General features: G+C 42.3%; 1 protein-coding gene and 1 non-coding gene across 2 annotated transcripts in view; one reads left to right on the top strand and one right to left on the bottom strand.

Moving 5' to 3' along the window:
• The window catches only part of Pls3 (plastin 3), an 88,237-nt gene extending 82,544 nt beyond the window's left edge, over nucleotides 1-5,693 (bottom strand). The window contains 1 exon segment of the mRNA XM_032890024.1: nucleotides 5,588-5,693. The gene's annotated coding sequence lies outside the window, so the exon portion shown is untranslated.
• Nucleotides 5,694-15,764: 10,071 nt separating this feature from the next.
• LOC116889531 lies at nucleotides 15,765-15,890 on the top strand. The gene has a single exon (XR_004386467.1). It is a non-coding gene; the product is annotated as a small nucleolar RNA SNORA40 (small nucleolar RNA).
• Nucleotides 15,891-20,660: the final 4,770 nt, after the last annotated feature.

Below are 20,660 nucleotides of genomic sequence, written 5' to 3'. Positions count from 1 at the left end.
CTTTAATCTCAGCACTCTGGACACAGAAGCAGGTGGATCTCTTTGAGTTTGAGGCCAGCCTAGCCAACAAATAGAGTTTAAGGCCAAAAGGGCTTTTTACACAGAGAAACCCTGTCTGAGAAAAAAAAAAATCCATAATACTCAAACTTCAATAAAAATCTGGGTAAATTAGATAATATCGCTGAATTACAGGACAGCAATGAGAGCTGTTTTAAGAATCTGGACATTCCAAGAAGTGCTGTGTACCAGAAAGTAGTAATGATTCTGTGTAGTGGGCAGGACATCTTACCATGTCATGTATGGAAGTCAAATGATAACTGTCAGGTCTCAACTTCTTCTTTTTTACCTTTTATTGAATTTTTTTAATTTATATTTTAAATGTTATCCCCTCTCCCAGTTTTCCCTCCAGAAACCCATTATAATCTTCCCCCTCCCCTGCTTCTATGAAAGTGCTCCCTCAGCTACCCACTGACTCCTCCCCACCTAACCGGTTGCCCTTACATTCCCCTATACTGTTGCATTGACCAGGGCTAGAGGCTTCTCCTCCCATTGATGCCTGAAAAGGCCGACCTCTGCTACATATGTGGATGGAGCCATGGGTCTGTCCATGTGTACTCTTGGGATGGTAGTTTAGTCCCTGAGAGCTCGGTAAAGCTTCTGTAAGGCAAAGGACACTGTCAATAGGACAAAACAGCAACCAACAGATTGGGAAAAGATCTTTATCAATCCTACATCCCATAGAGGGCTACTATCCAATATATACAAAAAACTCAAGAAGTTAGACTCCAGAGAATCAAATAACCCTATGAAAAAATGGAGTACAGAGCTAAACAGAATTCTCAGCTGAGGAATATCGAATGACCTAGAAGCACCTAAAGAAATGTTCAAGATTCTTAGTCATCAGGGAAATGCAAATCAAAATAACCCTGAGATTTCACCTCACTCCAGTCAGAATGGCTAAGATCAAAAACTCAGGTGACAGCAGATGCTAGCAAGGATGTAGAGAAAGAGGAACACTCCTCCATTGGTGGTGGGATTGCAGACTGGTACAACCTCTCTGGAAATCAGTCTGGAGGTTCCTCAGAAAATTGGACATTGTACTACCTGAGGGCCCAGCTATACCTCTCCTGGGCATATACCCAAAAGATGCTCCAACATACAACAAAGACACGTGCTCCACTATGTTCATAGCAGCCTTATTTATAATAGCCAGAAGCTGGAAAGAGCCCAGATGCCCTTCAACAGAGGAATGGATACAGAAAATGTGGTACATTTACACAATGGTGTACTACTCAGCTATCAAAAACAATGACTTTATGAAATTCACAGGCAAGTGGAATGAACTAGAAAATACCATCCTGAGTGAGGTAACCCAATCACAGAAAAACACACATGGTATGCACTCACTGATCAGTGGCTATTAGCCCAAAATCTTGGAATACCCAAGAAACAATTCACAGACCACATGAAGCCCAAGAACTTCTTGAAGTTGACCAAAGTGCAGATGCTTCAGTCCTTCTTAGGAGAACAAAAATACTCACAGGAGAAAATATGGAGACAATGTATGGAGCAGAGATTGAAGGAAAGTCCATCCAGAGACTGCCCCACCTGGGGAATCCAACCCATATACAGACTGCAAATCCAGACAACATTGCTAATGCCAAGAAGTGCATGCTGACAGGAGCCTGATATAGGTGTCTCCTGAGAGGCTCTGCCAGAGCATGACAAATACAGAGACAGATGCTCACAACAGCCACTGAACTGAGGAGGTTCCCTTTGGAGGAGTTAAAGGACTGAAGTAGCTGAAGGGATTTGCATCCCCATATGAAAGTCTCAACTTCTATTATGTGATGCAGGGATCTAATTCAGGCTCTCAGGCTTGGATTAGTGCCTTTACTCACTGAACATCTTCCAGACCCATGATTCTGCTTTGACATGACTTATACCCCCTGCAGCCCTGCTCTTCAGGAGGGTTCCACCTCTTAGAAATGATTTCACACTGGGATGTTTTGTTTGAATTGTTTTTTGTTTCTTTGATTTTCACTTTGTTTTGGGAAAGAGAGGAAACAAAAGTTAGATGAACAGCATCTGGGAGGGCTGGGGGCGGGAGGAAATATTATCAAACTATACTGTATGAAAAAAAATTAAACAATGATTAAAAAAGAAAACCATATCTAAATATCTAAAAAAAATAAGCAATTTAAAACATTTTTCTTCTTGCCTTATTTAGATGGGTTCTCACTGAAGCAAGGCTAGCTGAGTATATCCTAGAGTCCCTGGTTCCTCTGCATCTGCCACTTAAATGCCAGAATGAGAGATGTAATTTACCATGACTGGCTTTAAAACATTTTTTAATCTGAAATAATTCGGCTTGACAGAAAAACAACAATCATATAGTTTTTTTTAAATCTTCACCTAGCTAGTATCATTATATCTATCTATCTAAACATCTTTATAACTAGGAAATTAACAATGGTTATTAGTGTCTACTTGTAACCAGAGCTGAGTTGTAGAAACACTTTGGCTATATTTTTAAAGTTAAATCTTTATTAGAAATTCACTCTAAAATTATATTGTCACCTTACTTCCACTAGGGGGGCTCATCTCTAGGAGTTCAGGTACAGTTTATATCCATTGCTAGATAATCTGTGCAACAGGCTGGCCTGCACATCAGGACCGTGTGCTTTTGACATAGGTGTCCTTTTCAGGTTCAGAATCCTACGTACAGCTGAAAATGGAGTGCACAAGGTATTCAGAGCTTACTGAAATAAAAAGTCTGGGAAGAAAGACGCAAAGCAAAAGTCATTTAAACGTTCCCAGTTACTTTAAAAAATACAGCGCGTGTGTGTGTGTGTGTGTGTGTGTGTGTGTGTGTGTGTGTGTGTGTGTGAGTGATATGAATATATGCACACATAGAGTATGCTAAGAAGTGCTGTGTAAAGGTTAGAGGGACCTGTTAAAAGTTACAGGAGTTAGTTCTCTGCTATCCAATAGGTCCAGAGGGTTGGACTTAAGTAGTCAGGACTGATAGAAGTATTTTTATCATGTAAACCATCTCTGAAGGGTCTTCGACCCCTAACCCTTATTTACCTTTTGAGGGGTCTTGATTTTAAGTATTTGATTTTAAGAACTAATATGTGTAAACTGAGCCTGTTTTTGCAAGTACGTGTTACTTTTAAATTCCTGACCTTGGTGACTCCTCTACGTGTTTCCCTTTCCTTTTCTTTTCTTCTACTTCTCTGTTTCCTTAACTCATACACTGATTGCTTGACACAGGTTATCATGCAGTCCTTCTTGACTTTAGACAGCTGATGCCCCTGCCTCAGCCTCCCAAGTGCTGCAACTACAATCACTTGCCACCAGCACATGTGGCTGTTCTACACTGTTTCTTACTTGACAATATATAAACTCAATAGTGAAACCTCCACTTTTTCCACAGATGCAATTCCAATGTAGGATAGAATATGGGAAAGTCCTTTCATAGTTTTCTTTCTCATCAAACCACTACTTAGCGCAAAACCCAAGCAATTTTGGAAATGTCTTATCAAGTAGGTTTGGGTGTGGTTTCGGAGCCAATTATTTCCAAACAACAGATAACTGAGAGTTAATTTTACACGAGGAATTGTTCGCCACCTTTAAATAGACGCCCGAAGTTGAGGATAGTATAGGCCAGATTAAAGGGTAGAGATGGTCTATTTTTTAACACTATCAGTGGGATACTGCTTCAAAACTAGTCATTTAGGGATGAAATAGGACATGAGTTAAACGTTAGCTTTCTTAGAAGATGATTTTAAAACGATGTTTAAAATTTAGCAAAGGAATGTGGAATTTCTGGGAAACAGTGACGTATGTCACAACATTCAGTACATTTGAAGCCTTTGTCTCAAAAGCAGCTCTTTTAATTTTTTAATATTCTGCTTCATTTTCTTTTTCTTAAAACCACAGTAACAGATCACTTTCTGCTCCCTCAGGCAAATCCAAGAAAACCCTTCAGTGGAAGCTGACACACATCGCCCCCGCCCCCCCTCCACTTTTATCTTCGTAGTTTGGGGAATATGGGCCTCAGCCATTGCATTCCAGTTTTAAAGTCAAAAGAGGTCATGTGATCATTACCCTAGGGGCATCAGAGACTTAAGACACGTGATGCCAATTGGCATGTGTGGGACCTCCGCCATTAAGTTGCAATTCACAGTAAACTGCATCTCCGGGTTCAATTTTAGCCTCCCAAACCCTTTTTGATTTTGAAATGGGGTAAAGGCTGACTGCTCAGTAGGTTTTTTTTTTTAACTTCATCTACATCTTCCACCTACCATAACCACCCAAGCCCCTCACCCTGTCTACATTATCCCTAAGAGGAAGGGCTACGGAAGAAACATCCCTCAGGTCTGGTTCTATGTGACTAGGCGCCCCAGTTTAAATCCAAGCTAGACCTGCACCTCTGGTGTAGTTATACAGCTCAAGTGAACAGTGAGTCTTCAGGATGTAAACTGTCAGCAAAGCAAGCAAGGGCCTGAAGCCAGGCGGAGGTTCGGGACCGTCAGCACTTGACCTAGTGGAGCAGCAGCAACTTTGGGACTGGCGACCGCAGGGTTAGTTGGCGTCCCCAGGCCTCTCATTAGGTCGCTAAAGTAAGCTGGCGGAGAAAAGTAAACACAGGCAAGTGCAGCTGAGTCTGGGAACAGGGCTAGAGCCACCATCTCTGCTCAGCCTCCCAAGGATCCCAGAGCGGTCCCGGTGCGGTGCTGCCGCCCTGCTCCTAGCTCTGAGTTCCACAACCAGAGCCATCCGGACGCAAGCTGACCGCCAGGGCGCTGCTTGGGGAAAGAACCGAAAGGTACCTCTGGGCTAGCCTGGAGAGCTTCTGCCACCGAAAGGAAAAAAAAAAAAAAACAAAATTGCTTACTCATAGGGAGTCGCAGCGCGGTCCCGAAGCTCCGTGTTAGGGCTGGGGAGGGGAGCGGGCGGAAGGTGGGCGGCAGAGGCCAGGTTCCTCCTAGGGGCCACCGCACCCGCTCCGCGTCCCGCCCCTTTGGGAGCCTCGGGGTCCTCAGGAACCAGCCAGGTCACCTAGAGCGGGCAAATGGGAACTAGCGGGAGATGACCTAGGCTGCTGGCTCCGGCATTTCCCAGCGGCTGAGAAGGAGGGAGGGAGGGATGGGTTGAGGAAAGGCAGTAGCCAGAAAAGGAAGGCTGAGGGAAGTTAGGCATAGGGTTTCCACTTCAGGGGTGGTCGCTGCCTTAGGGAATCTGGGTAAGGGTTGGCTTTTAAGCCCTTCCGCCTGTGGTGGGCAACAAGTTAGGAGGAACTAGAGAGTAGTCACAACGAAGAGCAGAAAAAGTGATGGCAGAGGGTGGTAATCGGGAACCCTTTGGAGCTCCCACCCATCCCGGTGGCGAAGGTCATCCGGGAGTAGAGCCTCGGACTCCAGATGAAATTTTCTTCGATCTCCCCCTTTGCCCAACCCCCGCCCCCTAGTATAAGGCGCGTTCCTGCTGAGGTTCCGGGAGATGCTCTCACCAGGACCCACTCTTACCCACGCCCAGGAAACCGGCTCCCCTCGCGCCCTCGGAGCTGCCAAGCACTTACGTAAAAGTCGCAGAGTCGCTGATCTGGCCCTACTGCTTCCGACCAAGCTCTCAGACAACTTCTGCCCCTAGGAATCTCTGCAGCTGTGCTTCTAAAGCCAGCGCTCCCTCCCCTCTTGCCAGCCCCCTCCGCCCTGCGGCCTCAGCCATTGGCTCTGGTGGTGTTCACCAGCGGCCTGGGAACCAGGAAGGGGATTGGGCCAGGAGCCTGTCACATCAACTGGGTGGGGAGCCCAGAGACCGGGCATGGGCAGGGATGGGCACTGAGGAGGGATGGGGACTGGAACTCTGTGTTTGCGAGCCTGTTTTTCCATTCCCTACCTGGTGGAAGAACTTAGAAGTAAGTCCAAGGTGTTTGGCTTAGAATTCATGTTTCGAAAAACATTACTGAAATGACTGTAAAGTTGGGAATTTCGGAGCATGTCGCCCATTTAAGTCAGGTATGGGGGCGGGGTGTGACAGTGCCGTTTTTCTCTTTATTAAGAAGGTATAGTACTTCATTTTGATCTCTTCAGACCTGGCACCAAAGGACTCCGAGGGGGGAACCTCCCAGCTACTGTCCCTTTGTTTTTACTTGGTTTGTTTTGAGAGAGGATCACACTATGTAGCCTCAAATTAGCCTCAAATTGGCGTTCTCTCCGCTCAACAATCTAGTACTGGAATAACGATCTAGCGCCCCACACGCCCATTTCATCAGAGTCGGGGAAAGGCCCTTGTGTATCTGGCACCAGCCAAATGAATTGTTGGCTTAAATCACTTGTCTGGTAGCTTTGTCCTTGAGAGGAGGAGAGGAGTAAGAAGTGGGTGAGAGAAGGAAGAAGTGGTAGAAATCACTTGGTTGCACTGGAGCAGTCGCTAGTGCTTGGGGTCTCCTCCCTGTCCTTTTCCCTGAGACAATTTGGGGACATGAGGTTTCCTTTCACCTTCCTAGATACCCACAGTTCTGCCCCTTTGCCACTGTCACACGGTTCCCCTCTGTCTCTGTTTTTCAATCCTTTGGCTCATCCTAGCTCCAAAATCAGCCTGGAGGGCCAAAGTTAAAGTGTCCCCCTGAACCCTGACTAGATTGTTTTATAAGAGAACTGTAGAAAAGTCCTGAGTACTTCCTGCTTGGCAGCATTCCAGCCCTAAACAGGTTGTTGTTGTTGTTGTTGTTGTTGTTGTTGTTGTTGTTGTTGCTGCTGCTGCTGCTGCTGCTGCTGCTGCTGTTGTCCAGGAAGGGTCTGCTTGGGAAGTTTGGTAAAAATTTACAGTTAGTTCAGGTGAGTTCCATGGTACATATGCCAGAGAAGGATCCCAAAGTAAGAGGAGCTTAAAAATTGAATGCAAGGGCCAGCAAAGCAGCTTAGTGTGAAAAGGCACTTGCCACAGCTGCCCACACGAACTCCATCCCTGGACCCAAGCGGTGGAAAGGGAGAGCTGTCCTCTGACTTCTAGTCAGGTGCCTTAGAATATGGGCAGCACACACACACCCCCCACACCCCCACACACAAAAACACACACACATAAATAAAATGCAATTCATATTTAACTACTAAAAGTTGTATGATCTATGAACTATTTATAAGGATTTTATTATAAAAAGTATAAAGTTAGAATTAATTTAAATAATATATGTTTTGTTACAATATATCTAAAACCTATAATTACACATTTTCATAGAGGAGCTCTGGACATGCTCTAGACATGGTAGTTTTATATCTGTAACCCCAGTATTCAGGGAAGCTGAGGCAGGAGGATTGCTGAAATGATAGAGAAGCATAGGGCTTGTAGTGAATTCTAGGCCTTCTTAAATATGGGAGGGGTGCAAAGTGCCTAGAGGCTAGACCAGCAGGGGAAGACTTGGCACTGGGGAAAAGCCTTGTTAAATATTAGTCAATGATTAGCCAACTAGGAGACCTTACAAAAGGCACAGAAAGGTGAGCAAGAAATGAATAAGCACTCATGCTTTTCAGAGACAGTACATCGCTGTTATGTTGATGTCGGCTGGGGAAAGCATGCAGAGTATTGCCATGCACAATTCTAGGAGGCTCCCGAAGGAGAGTCCTAGTTTTCAGTAATTGGCCCAAAGGCTTGGTGTGGTCACTGGCACACTTTACTCACAATTTTTGGACACACTAAATAGGGAAGGTTACGTCTGCAACTTTTCCTGTGCCAGTCCCTAGTGAATAGTCCCCGCCTCCTTTTAAGGTAGAATCTCTAATTTATCAGGGGAGCAACAACAGTCTTCCAGTACAGGTGAGTTTTTCAAGTGTAGCATGTATTCCATTTTCCCGTGGTTTTCTAGTTCTAGAATTTAAAATAAGGCAGAGAGGGCCAATAAGAAGGCCCCATAAGTAAAGGCATTTATCACAAGGCCTGACTGTCTGTATTCAGTTCCAGAAACATGAGGTGGAAAGAGAGGACCAAGTCTGGAAAGTGTCCTCTAATATATATTCTCACCTCATGAGTGGATTGCACTTACAGGTACAGAAACACCTTTTACAGAACTTTTATTCTTCTCTCATCCCAAGTGCAGTTTCCCCTCCCTCCACCCCTCTCAGTCCCTCCCCACCCCTTCCCTCTCCCAGCAGGCCTCTGGGGGATACCCACTGAACATGGCAAAACAAGAGGCAGTCAGACTAGGCACAAATCCTCATATCAAGGCTGGATGAGGCAACCCAGTAGGAGGAAAAGGATTCCTGAGAGCAGGCAAAAGAGTCAGAGACAGCCCACGTCCCACTGTTAGGAGTCCCACAAGAACACCAAGCTATACAACCATAAAATGTTTGCAGAGGAACTAGCTTCGACCCATACAGGGTCTGTGATTTTTACTTCAGTGTCTGTGAGCCCCTGTGAGTCCTGCATAAGCACATGTTTAATTAATTGACTGATTAAATGTAAAAAAAAACAAGGCAGAATGTAATAATTCTGCACTGTAGAATGCTTGCACTTATCTATAATCCCAGCACTCAGGAGGCAGATGCCGGCTTGGGCTACAGAGGGAAAAACCGTTCTCAAAATGTAAAACAAACAAAAAGCTTGCTTAGACGAAGACAGTATAGTTGGTAAAGTGTTTGTAAGCCCTGGGTTGGGCCTCTGCTGGAAATGTCAACACTTAGGAGACAGAGGCAGGGGTCTGGGGGGGTCATCCTTGGCTACATAGTAAGCAAGGCCTGCCTGGGATAGTTGAGACCCTGCAAAACAAAACAAAACAACACACAACAAACACCATTTTGTTCCTGTTCATTTTTTGTATGTCTATGTGTGAACGTGTATGTATGTACTCATACGAATGTGTGTGTGTTTGTGTGTGTGTGTGTGTGTGTGTGTGTGTGCGCGCGCGCGCGCGCGCGCGCCCACCACTGAGTCTGGAGGTCAGAGGATCACCCCAGGTAGAATTCTTTAAGAGATGGCACTACCCTAGATTGGGGAGGGATATGTGAGGGGTGTGTGTATGGAAGGAGTGGGCCGTGACCAGGATGTAAAGTGTGTAAATAAATAAATTAATGGGAAAAAAGAGGTAAGTATAATTATATATTTAATAAAAGAGATGGTGCCACACACCTTGTGTCCCTCTTCTGAGTATATGTGTGCAGTGTGTGTGTAAGTATGAGTATTCACCTGTGGTAGTTCGGTTCACTTGCAAGCATGTGGATATAGAGGCCTAAAATTTACCTCAGGGGTCTTCCTGCATTACCCTAACCTTATTTATTGAGGCAGGTTTCTGGCCGAACCAGAATACTCTAATATCCCTGGGCAGCTTTTCCCAGGGATCCTGCCTCTGTGTCCCAAGTACTGGGATTATAGGCGGCCACCAGCACTTTCAGGTATTTGCTGATTCCACCAGCAAGAGCTTTATCCAATGCGCCATCTTCAGAGCTATGCTTGGCTCTCTCTCTCTCTCTCTCTCTCTCTCTCTCTCTCTCTCTCTCTCTCTCTCTCTCTCTCTCTCCCCCTCCTCCCTCCCTTTCTCTCCCTCTCTCTCCCTCTGCCCCTCATGTTTGCCAGGCAGTGAGCTACCTTCCCAGACCAAAACAAAAAAAAAATTTCTACTAATAAATAGTTTCCATTACCACTAAAGATCTCAAAGTTCAGCCAGTTGGGCTGGGGGTGCGGCTTAGTTGTAGAATGCTTGCCCACATGGACTAGTGCACTGGGTTTAATCCCCAGCACCAAAACAACCTTCCTCCTCAGGTCAAAAAAAAAAAAAACAAAAAAACCCTCAGCCAAACATCACCCTTTAATGGCAGCTTAGCAGTGCATACTTTAAAACCGTGCTACCTCATTATGTCAGTAACTTTCCAAGAGATAATGCGTGCCTTTCGCCCAGAAGCACACTTTTGGATTGTAGTTGAGATTCCTGTTTGACTAGCCCAACAGTCTAACCCCCGCAGAACTCCTTTGTAATGGGCAGAGTGAAGATAGCCAAAGATATAGCCAAGCTTCCTTTCATTTCAAAGTCATTTTCAAAGTTCAGCATTTGGATCTAAGGAGCTGCACGGAGATGTATTTAGACTGCTTTCCTTTATGCCAGTTTACTGTAAATTTAACACAGGAAGGATGGTTCACAGAGGTAACCTAAAGTTGATGGTTTTCTTATCTATGTAAATCAGCCCGCCCTGATGATCTTTGGTGTCCCCTCCCCTGCTTACAGACAGGTTATTGGCTCTAATTCATCCTAACAGCACCTTACAAAGTACTCAGGTACAGAGAAGTTTGCCGAATCTTTATTGAAGTAATAGGTATTTTATGGGTCTATTCTTGTAAAACAATAGTAAGGGAACGGCTACATATAGATCTCTTAGGACCTTGCGAATCAATAACCGAAATGTTTTTACCTCTGTCCTTCTGATTCCAATTTTCTATCCATCTCAGCGTTATGATAAATAACTTAAAATCAATATCACTTGGGGATTTAGCTCAGTGGTAGAGCGCTTGCCTAGGAAGCGCAAGGCCCAGGGTTCGGTCCCCAGCTCCGAAAAAAAAAGAACCAAAAAAAAAAAAAAAATCAATATCACAAAGATTTGAAAGCATTTCCTTCTGTCTTCCCTGAAGTTCACAAAAGGATCCAATATCTTTTTAGGTGTTCACTCTGTCCAGTCGACCTTTCTTTTGACCTTTCTACTTTTATATTTCCATTCTCCCAACTTTTTCAATCCAGTCCACAGGTTAGGAGTCAAAGTTTTTCTCAGACACTCTCCCAGTGTTCTCGTCTGTTTGTTTATTTTGTCCTGTTCTGATGTATTTGTTAGTTTTTATTTTGTATTACTATATTTTATTTTATTATGAAATATACATTAATTAGCCAGGTGTCATGGTGATCGTCTTTAGTCCCAGAGAAACCATATCTTGAAAAACCAAAACAAAATAAAATGTAAAGAATAATTAATTAAAAAATGTCTGGCAAGATCAGGCCCAAGATCATGGCAAAGGTGATTGCTACCAAGTTTGGCAACCTGACTTGGTTCCCTGAGACCCACATGGTGGAAGGAGAGATATTCCCTGACTTCTATGGGCATATTATAGCACGAACCACTGAGCTCATGACATACACAATAATCTTCTTTCTTTTTATATTGTGGGAGGCAGAGGGTGGTGGTGGTGAGATATGGTTTCTCTGTAAAGTCCTGGCTGTCCCGGAACTCACTCTATAGACCTAGCTGTCCTTGAACTCACAGAAGTCCACTTTCCAATGCCTCCCGAGTGCTGAGATTAAAGGTATGTCCCACCCCCCGTTGCTGCTATAAATTAATAAATATTAAAAAGTTTAAAACTCATAAATAAAATAAGAAAATGGTACTGTTCTTTTTATATGTTATCACAATGTGATTTGATTCCACAAACTATATGACAAAATCTTAAAAGAATCTTGATCACCTCAATATCAAACTGGTTTTAAAGTTATATGGTGTGTGTGTATGTGTGTGTGTGTGTGTGTAAGTATGTGTGTACACGTGTGAGTGTGTGTATGTGTGACTATGTGTATGTATGTGTGTTGGTATGTGTTAGCGTTCTGTCTAAGCTCCACTCCCACAGTTACCTGGCAACAGCCAGGTATGCCTGACTCACGCGTGTGTATGTGTGTATATGTGTATGTATGTGTGTGTATGTGTATGTATGTCAGTATGTATGTCTGTTTGTGAGTATGTGTGTGAGTGTGTGTGATCCATGTTTACTAGGCATTGAATTTGAGGCTTTCAGTTCTAACCCTAATCCCAGTACCAGCCTTAATTGTCAACTTATTGTATCTACCTCACAATTTATTTTCAAGCCAGAATTCATTATTTTTTAAAATTATGTTTTACATGATAATTGTATTCTGTGTATGATGAATTTGTTCCTTGGACTGACCTTTGATTCTACATTTCTATTTAACATGTTGCTTTTCATGTAATTAAAATATTGGTCAAGGAGGAAATCTTGGTAGCCCTGAGATGTTCTTTTTTTAAATTTTTGAACCAGGGAGTAAAAATTTCTATAAGCATTCCCATTGCTTAGTGAGGATTGTTTTTTATGTTTCCAACTCAAAATAAACACATATGTGAATATGGATGTTAATTTTTTGAATAGGCACTTAGGAAATAGTTTTCTAGCTGTAAAGGTTACTCTGAGTCCGAATGTCCGCTGAGAAGAGCAGTTGTATCACAAAGACTTTGTCAAAAAGAAGTCAGTGAGACCTATCTACAGCTGTTTCAGAATTCCACTGGAAGCAAAAGTCATCGAAATGTATTTGAAAGGATTTGAGCATTGTAAACCAACATTAGCTCTGTACTCTATAGCTCCACAGGAAGTCACTGTCCATCATTGGGTATCTTAAAATTTCAAGTGTCGGGCACCCATGGAGTGTCTTCCCGTCTTAGAGGAGAAGAGGAGGTGGGAATGGAGAGGGGGATGTGAGGGTGGGATTGGGAGGAGAGGAGGGGGGCTGCTATTGGGATGTAAAGTGAGTAAATAAATTGAGGGAAAAGAGATCAAATGTCCTTGTGCCCTTTGTTTTCCTTGTATGTTAAAATATTCACTTGCTGCTAGGCATGTTAACACACACCTGTGAGTTCAGTTATTTGAGCCCTAAGGTAGGAGAGATGAGAGTTTGAGTCCAGCTTGGGCAAAGCATTCCTCTCCATAAACTACCTGAATGGATGAATGAATTAATGAGTGCGTGAATACCATCTATTACTATTAAAGTGCCTGTTAGGTACTGTCCTAAAATTATCCTAAGCAGCATAGGAAAAGAATATTTGCAGAGCACAAGGAGTTAGTTATCTACTACTAAACCAATGGCAAGATTAACACAAGTGAAATAATAAGAAAACAGTTCAAGATAAAAACATATTAAAGGCATGTTGTGGGGATCAGAAAAACAATGCATAAAAATAATAGGGTTGAAACCCCCAAGAGAGTGGGTCCTTTGTGAGGAGAGGCTCAAGGAGGTTTGCAAAATGGGTAAAGCATTAAAGGCTAAAAAGAAGCAAAAGTAAAAAGGTCTTCTTATGAAGAAAACAAAAGGGGTTTTGAGTTGTGTTTTGGGGATTGGGCTTTCCTTCAGGGCTCCTAGGTCGCTATCTGCAAAACAAAAGCTAAGGATTTGCCCAAAATAAAGGACCCCTGATAACATCAATGGTAAAAAGATTGGTCTATTTAATCTATTGAAAAGATAAATTACCCTGGGTAGCAGGCCTCCTCCTGATTCAGTCAACTGTGGCCAAAAAAAATTTTTTTTATTTTATCTTTTACTGACCACATAGAGACTTTTTTCTTTGTCAATATTGTTTTCTAAATAATACAACTACCATTTCCCAGGTATTTACATAGTATTAGGTATTTTAAGTCATGTGCCAATGACTTAAAGAACAGTGTTGGATTCACATAGGTTAGGTGCAAATGCATTTTCTATAAGGAACTTTAGCATCCACTGGAATTCAGGAAACTTCTACAGATTTCCAGTGTTGGGTGGGGACTATATTGGCTATCCTTACTATAGAAACAAAACATTCTTGTCTTACAGTCATTTAATACCAAGTTACAGAATATTTTCCTTTTATTTAGATAAATTTTGTGGTGCTTTTGATATAGCCTTACTAATTATCTCATGATGTCTATCTAATAAATTGTCACATACTGCATTTTACTTTCATCTTTATTTCTTTAGGTTTTAAACTTTAAAACAAACAAACCATGGTCTCACTATGTAGCCCTGCCTGGCCTAGAACTCAAAGAGATCCTCCTGTCTTTGCCTCTTGAGTGCTGGGATTAAAGACATATGCCACTATGTTTAGAATGGTTTTATTTTATAATAATAATAGTAATAATAGTGGTTGTTGTTATTATTATTATTGCATTGCTAACTCTGTCCAGATTTCGGGTTGCATTAAGCAGCCAAAATGCATCAGAATGAAAATTGCATTCTCTTTATCAACTCACCACTGTGGTCAACAAAACAACCCATCCAAAATCTACTAGGAATATGTGTGATTAATTATTTCTGTATGTTTACTCAGGAGAGCAAGTGTGCGTTCTAGTTCATACACACAATGACTACCTATGGAATTTAGTTTACTACTTCCAGGACTTGGTTCTCCTCCTCTCAACATGATTTCAGACATGGAATTCAGGTCACCATTAGGCTAGGCAGCTGAGGCATCTTACTGGCCTCGTTTGTTTGATTTTTGAAATCCAGTCTTGCACTGAAGCCTAGGTTATCCTGGAACTCAAGATGTTACTTCTTGTTGAATCTTCTAGGTGCTAGGATTATAATAATATTTTGGCTTTAGAATAAGCATGAACAGGATTGTAACTTGCAAGGAGGTTGAGGTAGGTGAATATGTTAGTCCTTATTCATCATCTTGTAACATCTAGGTTATAAAGTATTCTTTTTTGGTGAAATATTCATCGTGAAAACTTCATTGGAACTTTACTTTCAAATATTTGAGGTTTTCAGTAAAGAAAGGTCTGCTAGAGATACCGTGAATAGTCTTCAGAATAAATTGTAAAGTACATTTTAAAACCCATAACGATGATTTTCAGGGTCCACGTCACTAAGCAGGCTCTTAAAGAAACAGGCACCATTCATCAGTTATATTTCATTGTTTAACACTTGAGCACAGTTAGATCACATTTTGGTGAATTTAGGAGTTCCTATCTTGTTTTAGGGGGTATGTGTGTGTGTGTGTGTGTGTGTGTGTGTGTGTGTGTGTGTGTGAGAGAGAGAGAGAGAGAGAGAGAGAAATATACCACCATTTAAAAATGCTATCACAATTTACTCTTCCTCCAAAAATGCTCGTTTCAATATTTGAGTCTGTATTTACTAAATATGCAAATGACCCATAAAAAAAGCAGAGACATTGCCAACATTGGATGAATAGAAAACCTTGCAACACTAAGCTAACACAAAGAAGCCAGTTACATAGACTATGTATTATATGATTCTTGTTACATGAGATATACAAAAAGGGGGAGGGGGAACTAATGATTGCTAAAGAGGAGAAAATTTGGAGGAAAATAGGAATTATAGCTTATGGGGGTAGGGTTCCTTCTAGAGTTAATGAAAAGGATCCTAAAATAGATTATGTTGTTTGCATATGTTTATCAATTGACTAAAAATTTATTGAATTATAGCATTAAGAAGTGAACTATATGGTGTATGAATTGTATCTCAATAAACCTGTAAAAGGGGAGAGAAAAAGGGAGACAGGGAGGGAAGAAGGGGGAGGGGAGCCATTAGACAGCTTAGGCTCAAGGAAAACCATAATGCAGCTACAAACCATGATGCAGAAAGCCAGTAGAGGGTCTGCGACCACAAGAGACTAAACTCATAGAAATCAAAAGGGCTTTTGAAGCTACATAATCTATTTTTTTCATTAGTGTGATCCCTTCTTTGGCATTTATTGAAAGAAAAACAAGTCAATTCAGTTTACCAAGAGTAAGATTTAATATAAATGTTACAACATTATTTTAAATTAAGCTGGAAGCAGAGTTCTGATAGCAAAAAGATGACAGGTTTCTTCTTTGATATTTTTAGAACAGTCTTAATTACCACATGACAACTAGTTCAAGGATTGAAAATATAACTTGTGTTTATAAAGTTAATTGGATATTTGGTCTAAATACCCGAGAGGAAATGTCTTTGGAAAATGTCAAAGAAGGCTTTCTATAAGAACCCCCCCCCAACCCCCCTGCGTCAGGCAGCATCTCTTGGTAGCACTTGTGTGTGCTTTTGCCAACTGCTGAACAAAAGAATGAAAGACAGGTGCAAAAATAAATCCTCTTTTGCAACCCAGAACCCATTGTTCAGTAAGAGTTTTGATACATATAAAAGGAATATGATACTTTAACAAAAGGAAAGAGACAGCCCTTGGTTAAATCAACACCGAGAATGTGCTGGCTGGGTTGTTTACCACTGATATGGCTTCAACTTGGTACAAGGATGCAAGCAGAAGGAAAAGCTGTCTACCTACCCCAGCCTCCCCTTGACACACTGAGCAGTATTATGGTTAGATAACTCCTAGTTAGTGCTTGAACTGCCACATGTTTTTAACTAAGCCCGGCAAAGTAGTAAAAAAAAACATATGTGTGGATGTGCACACATGAGTACATGTTTATGTGTGGGTGTGCATCTGTGTGTAGGTCAGTGTTCATCCTCTGTGTCATTGTCATCTTAGTTTTCGTGATAGATAGGAGCTCTCATGGGTTTAGACTAGCTGGATAGACAGTGAGCAGTAAGTCGGGTTCTCTCTCTCTCTCTCTCTCTCAAGCTTACCAGTAGGTGCCAGTGTGCACAGATTTTTTTTTTCATTTAAATGCTTGAAAGCTGTTTTTAAATTTAATTTTTTACTTATTTGTTTTATATCCCATTCACTGCCTCCCTCCCAGTCCTCCCTCCCACAATCCTTCCCTCTCCCCTTCCCCTTCTCCTCTCAGTGGGTAGGCCCCCTTGGTTATCTCCCAACCATGACATTTCCAATCTGTGTAATATTAGGCAAGGCACTTCCTTTCCCACTGAGGCCAGACAAGGCAGTCCAGATAGAAGGACATAGCCCCCAAACAGGCAACAGCTTTTGGGATAGCCTCTGCTCCAGTTCAGGCCCCACATGAAGACCAAGCTGCACATTTGCTACATATGTGTGGGGAGCCCTAGGTCCAGCCCATGTATGCTCTTTGGTTGGTGGTTCAGACTCTGAGAGCCCCAAGGGTTCAGGTTAGTTGACTCTGTTGGTCTTCCTGTGGAGTTCCTATCCCCTGCAGTCCTTCCTCTTGTAATTCCCTAAGAGTTCCCAAGCTCATCCACTGTTTGGCTGTGGTTGTCTGGGTCTGTCTGAGTCAGCTGCTGGGTGGAGCCTCTCAGAGGACAACCTGCTCCTGTTTGCAGGCATAACAATGTATCATTGATAGTGTTAAAACTTCATACTTGCCCATAGGATGAGTCTCCAGTTGGGCCAGTTATTGGTTGGTCATTCCCTCAGTCTCTGCTCCATCCCCCTGTGCCTGCATGTCTTTTAGACAGGATAAATTTTGGATTGAAAGTTTTGTGTGTGGTTTGGTGTCTCTATCACTCCACTGGTGTTACTATCTGACTATAGCAGGTGGCTTCTTCAGGATCCATATGCCCAATGTAGTGAGTCACAGCTGGGGTCACCCGCATTGATTCTTGGGTACCTCCCTTATCCCAGATCTCTGTCGTGCACATATTTTTTAAAGGACATATTTTTGTTTTTAGGTTTTCAAGACAGGGTTTCTCTGTGTATCCCTGGTTCTCCTGGAATTTGCTCTATAGACCAGGCTGGCTTAGAACTCAGAAATTTGCCTGCCTCTGCCTCCTGAGTGCTGGACTTAAAGATGTGTGCCACCACCAAAATCCAAAAATTACTTTTTAGTATTTTGAGATTATAATATTGTGCTCTTTACTTGATAAAAACTAAAGTCATTTGAGAGGAAGGAATCTCACTTAAGGAAATGCTTTCATAAGATCTTGTTGTAGGCAAGCCTGTAGGGTATTTTCTTAGTGATTGATGGATGAGCGCCCCACCCATTGTGGGTGGAGCTATCCCTGAGCTGGTGGTCCTGGGTTCTATAAGAATGCAGGAGCAAGCTATGAGAAGCAAGTTAGTAAACAGCACATTTCTGTGGCCTCTGCATCAGCCTACTCCTGGTTCCTTCCCCGGCTTCCCTCAATGACGAACACTGATATGGAAGGCTAAGCTAAATACCCCTTTCATCTCCAATTTATGTTTTGGCCATGATCATAACTCTAATTAAGGCAAATTTTAAACATACTTTATTCCTCAAACCTCTCTCATGTTTCTGTACCTCTTCCTTCCTCTCAAATTTATGGCCTCATTTTCTTTAATTGTTGTTGTTGGTAGTGATGGTGGTGATGGTGGTGGTGTATATGTGTGTTAGAGGTTTCTTGTTTGTTTGTTTGCCACCCACCTCCTTGCCCTGACGTTCCCCTACACTGGGGCATCAAGCCTTGACAGGATCAAGGGCCTCTCCTTCCATTGATGCCTGTTTGTTTGTTTGTTTGTTTGTTTGTTTGTTTGTTTGATTGGTTGGTTGGTTGGTTGGTTTGAGAGAGGTTTTACAGTGTAGCCCTGCTGGACTGATGTTTGCCATGTGCACCAGGCTTCTCTTGAACTCACAGAGATCCTCTTGCCTCTGCCTCCTGACATCCCACATATATACCTAAATATATATATTCAATCTGTTCAGTTTGGATAACGTTACTCATATGCATGCTCTAAAGGCTGACCCTTTAGTAAGTAGTTGCTAACCACCATGATGGTGGGGGGGGGCTTGGCATTTAGGCAGAGGCAAGAGGGGAATGTGACACATAAGACATTAAAGCAGAAAGGAAGCTGAGAAGGAGGGAGGGAGGGAGGGAGGGAGGGAGGGAGGAGGGAGGGAGGGAGGAGGGAGGAGGAGGAGGAAACCAGCTTATCAATGCGAATGGTTAGGACTCTGAAACCAGGTCCTTATGCTTGTATCCAAACATGTTACCGAGTGAGCTATCACGCACCCCCATATAAAATTAAAATAAAAAATAAACATGGGCTAGAAAGATGGCTTAGTGATTAAGAGCATATCATTGCTCTTGTAGAAAAGTTGAGTTCAATTCTCAGCACCCACTCTGGGTGATTCACAATCACCTGTGATTCCATCTCCAAGTCCAGGGACTATGTCAGTCTCTATAGGCTGGAAACAATCGTGTGTGTGTGTGTGTGTGTGTGTGTGTGTGTGTGTGTGTGTGTGTGTGTGGCAAGACACACACACGTAACTAAAAAACAATAAAATAACTTGAAAGTAAAAGGACCATCAAACCCAGGTTGGAATCCTCAAGAAAGAATAGCATATGAAATAAGATCAGATGACTATGAAATATTTATGTCAGGAGTCGTCAATGTTTGTCTAAAAAGGAATGGAATTTTTGTGTGTGTTCCCAGATGATGGTGGTGCTGGTAGTAGGGACTACTCCAGGTTCTGGGGAATGGTTGCCAAATGTTCTCCCCTTGAGCTATGCCCCAGCCCATACATTCCGAGTATTCCTTGCATACAGGTCATATAAACTCTGTTTTAAGGATTCAAGTCTGTTGTAGCACAGAAGCATCCTTCTAAAGTAGGCAAGCGTGCGTTTGTGTCATGGTCCAAGTTCTGATAAGAATAAGCAGTAACAGATGACGGTACCTCTAGGGTTGGCCACTCTACCTTATCACTCTGCTTAGTTCAGTATGGTCTGAGCTAAGACCATCCAGATAGAATGCTCTTCATTCCTTGCTCTTTTCTTGATGCTGGAGATTTAACTAAGGGCTGGGCATAGAGACGACTTCTATCACCTAGTGAGATATCCCGATTAGAGTTGTTTTATTTTTCTAGTTCTTTTCTTTTTACGTTTGTTTTTCTGTTGTGATTTAGAGACATGGTCTCCATGGTGTAGCCCAGGATGATCTCTTGCTGACTAGATAGCTCAGGCTCGCCTGTATGTACAGAGGCACTCCTTTTTCAGCTTTCTGAGTATCGGATTGCAGTCACTGCTCCTGGCTCCAGAATTATATGTTCCTAGATGTTCTTTGAAAAACGAGAATACAAAGTATTAGGTTTCATGATGCCATTTTGAAACAAAGTTTGAGTTTATTTCCCACTGTACATAATCTCCCTGATTCCCCTTCCTCCCTTTGTGTCCTCCCCATTCCTTCCTTTCTGCTTTCTTTTTTTATGTGTCACATTCCTCTCCTTCCCTTCCTAAACGCCCCTCCTCCCCCTTCAATGGTCCCCTTTCCACCTTCATAGCATATGGTCACATTCGTACCCATTTATGAGCTTGCATATATTCATTAAGAGGTATGATCTGCTTTTGAAACAAAATGTAACTTTTGTCTTTCAGAGTCTAGATCACCCCACTTAATATTTTTCAGACTCATCTATCTTAAAAATTTCCCAATTTTATTTTTCATTACAATCAGACAAATTAGTATTCCTAAGGGGTGTTTATGTAAGAACCGGATTGTGATAGGAAACAAATTAAAATTAGAGCTCAGGCTTCTACTGTCAACCCTTTATGGTCTCAGACCAGAAGGTTTACCATGATTCTGAGTACAGTCTTTTCTACATATTGACTTCCAGGCCAGCTTGGGCTGTTTAATGAGCCCCTATTTCAAACAAGCCAACAATAAAACAAAACAAACAAACGAAAACAAAGTAGCCTGGAATAGTAGAGACAGCTGCAATCTCAGCAGCACTCAAGAGGCACATAGGGGTCTATTAGAAGTTGAAAGCCATCCTTAGCTACATAGCAAGTTCTTCGCCAGCCTGGCCTACGTAAGAGTCTGCTTCAACAAAGCAAACTATAATTAGTTAATGAAATCCAAATGAGCACCTTTGCTTTTATTTAAAATCTTCAACACCAAATTGGCAGATGGCCATCTGCTTCCTTTTCTTTTTCCCTTTTAAATAACAATGTAAATGTACTGGTAAAATTTTGCCAGAGAGGAAATGCAAATCACAACTGTCATCACTATTTATTATTACTATGTGCCTAGATGACAAGCTCTGTCTACAATTCTGTAAACATTGCAATGTTTAATGGTAATCATTCTTCCCCT

This window comes from Rattus rattus, chromosome X (genome assembly GCF_011064425.1).
Source record: "Rattus rattus isolate New Zealand chromosome X, Rrattus_CSIRO_v1, whole genome shotgun sequence".
In the NCBI taxonomy this organism is placed as follows: domain Eukaryota; kingdom Metazoa; phylum Chordata; class Mammalia; order Rodentia; family Muridae; genus Rattus; species Rattus rattus.
Note: the sequence above shows the minus strand (reverse complement) of the source record. Positions and strands in the feature narration are given on the sequence as shown.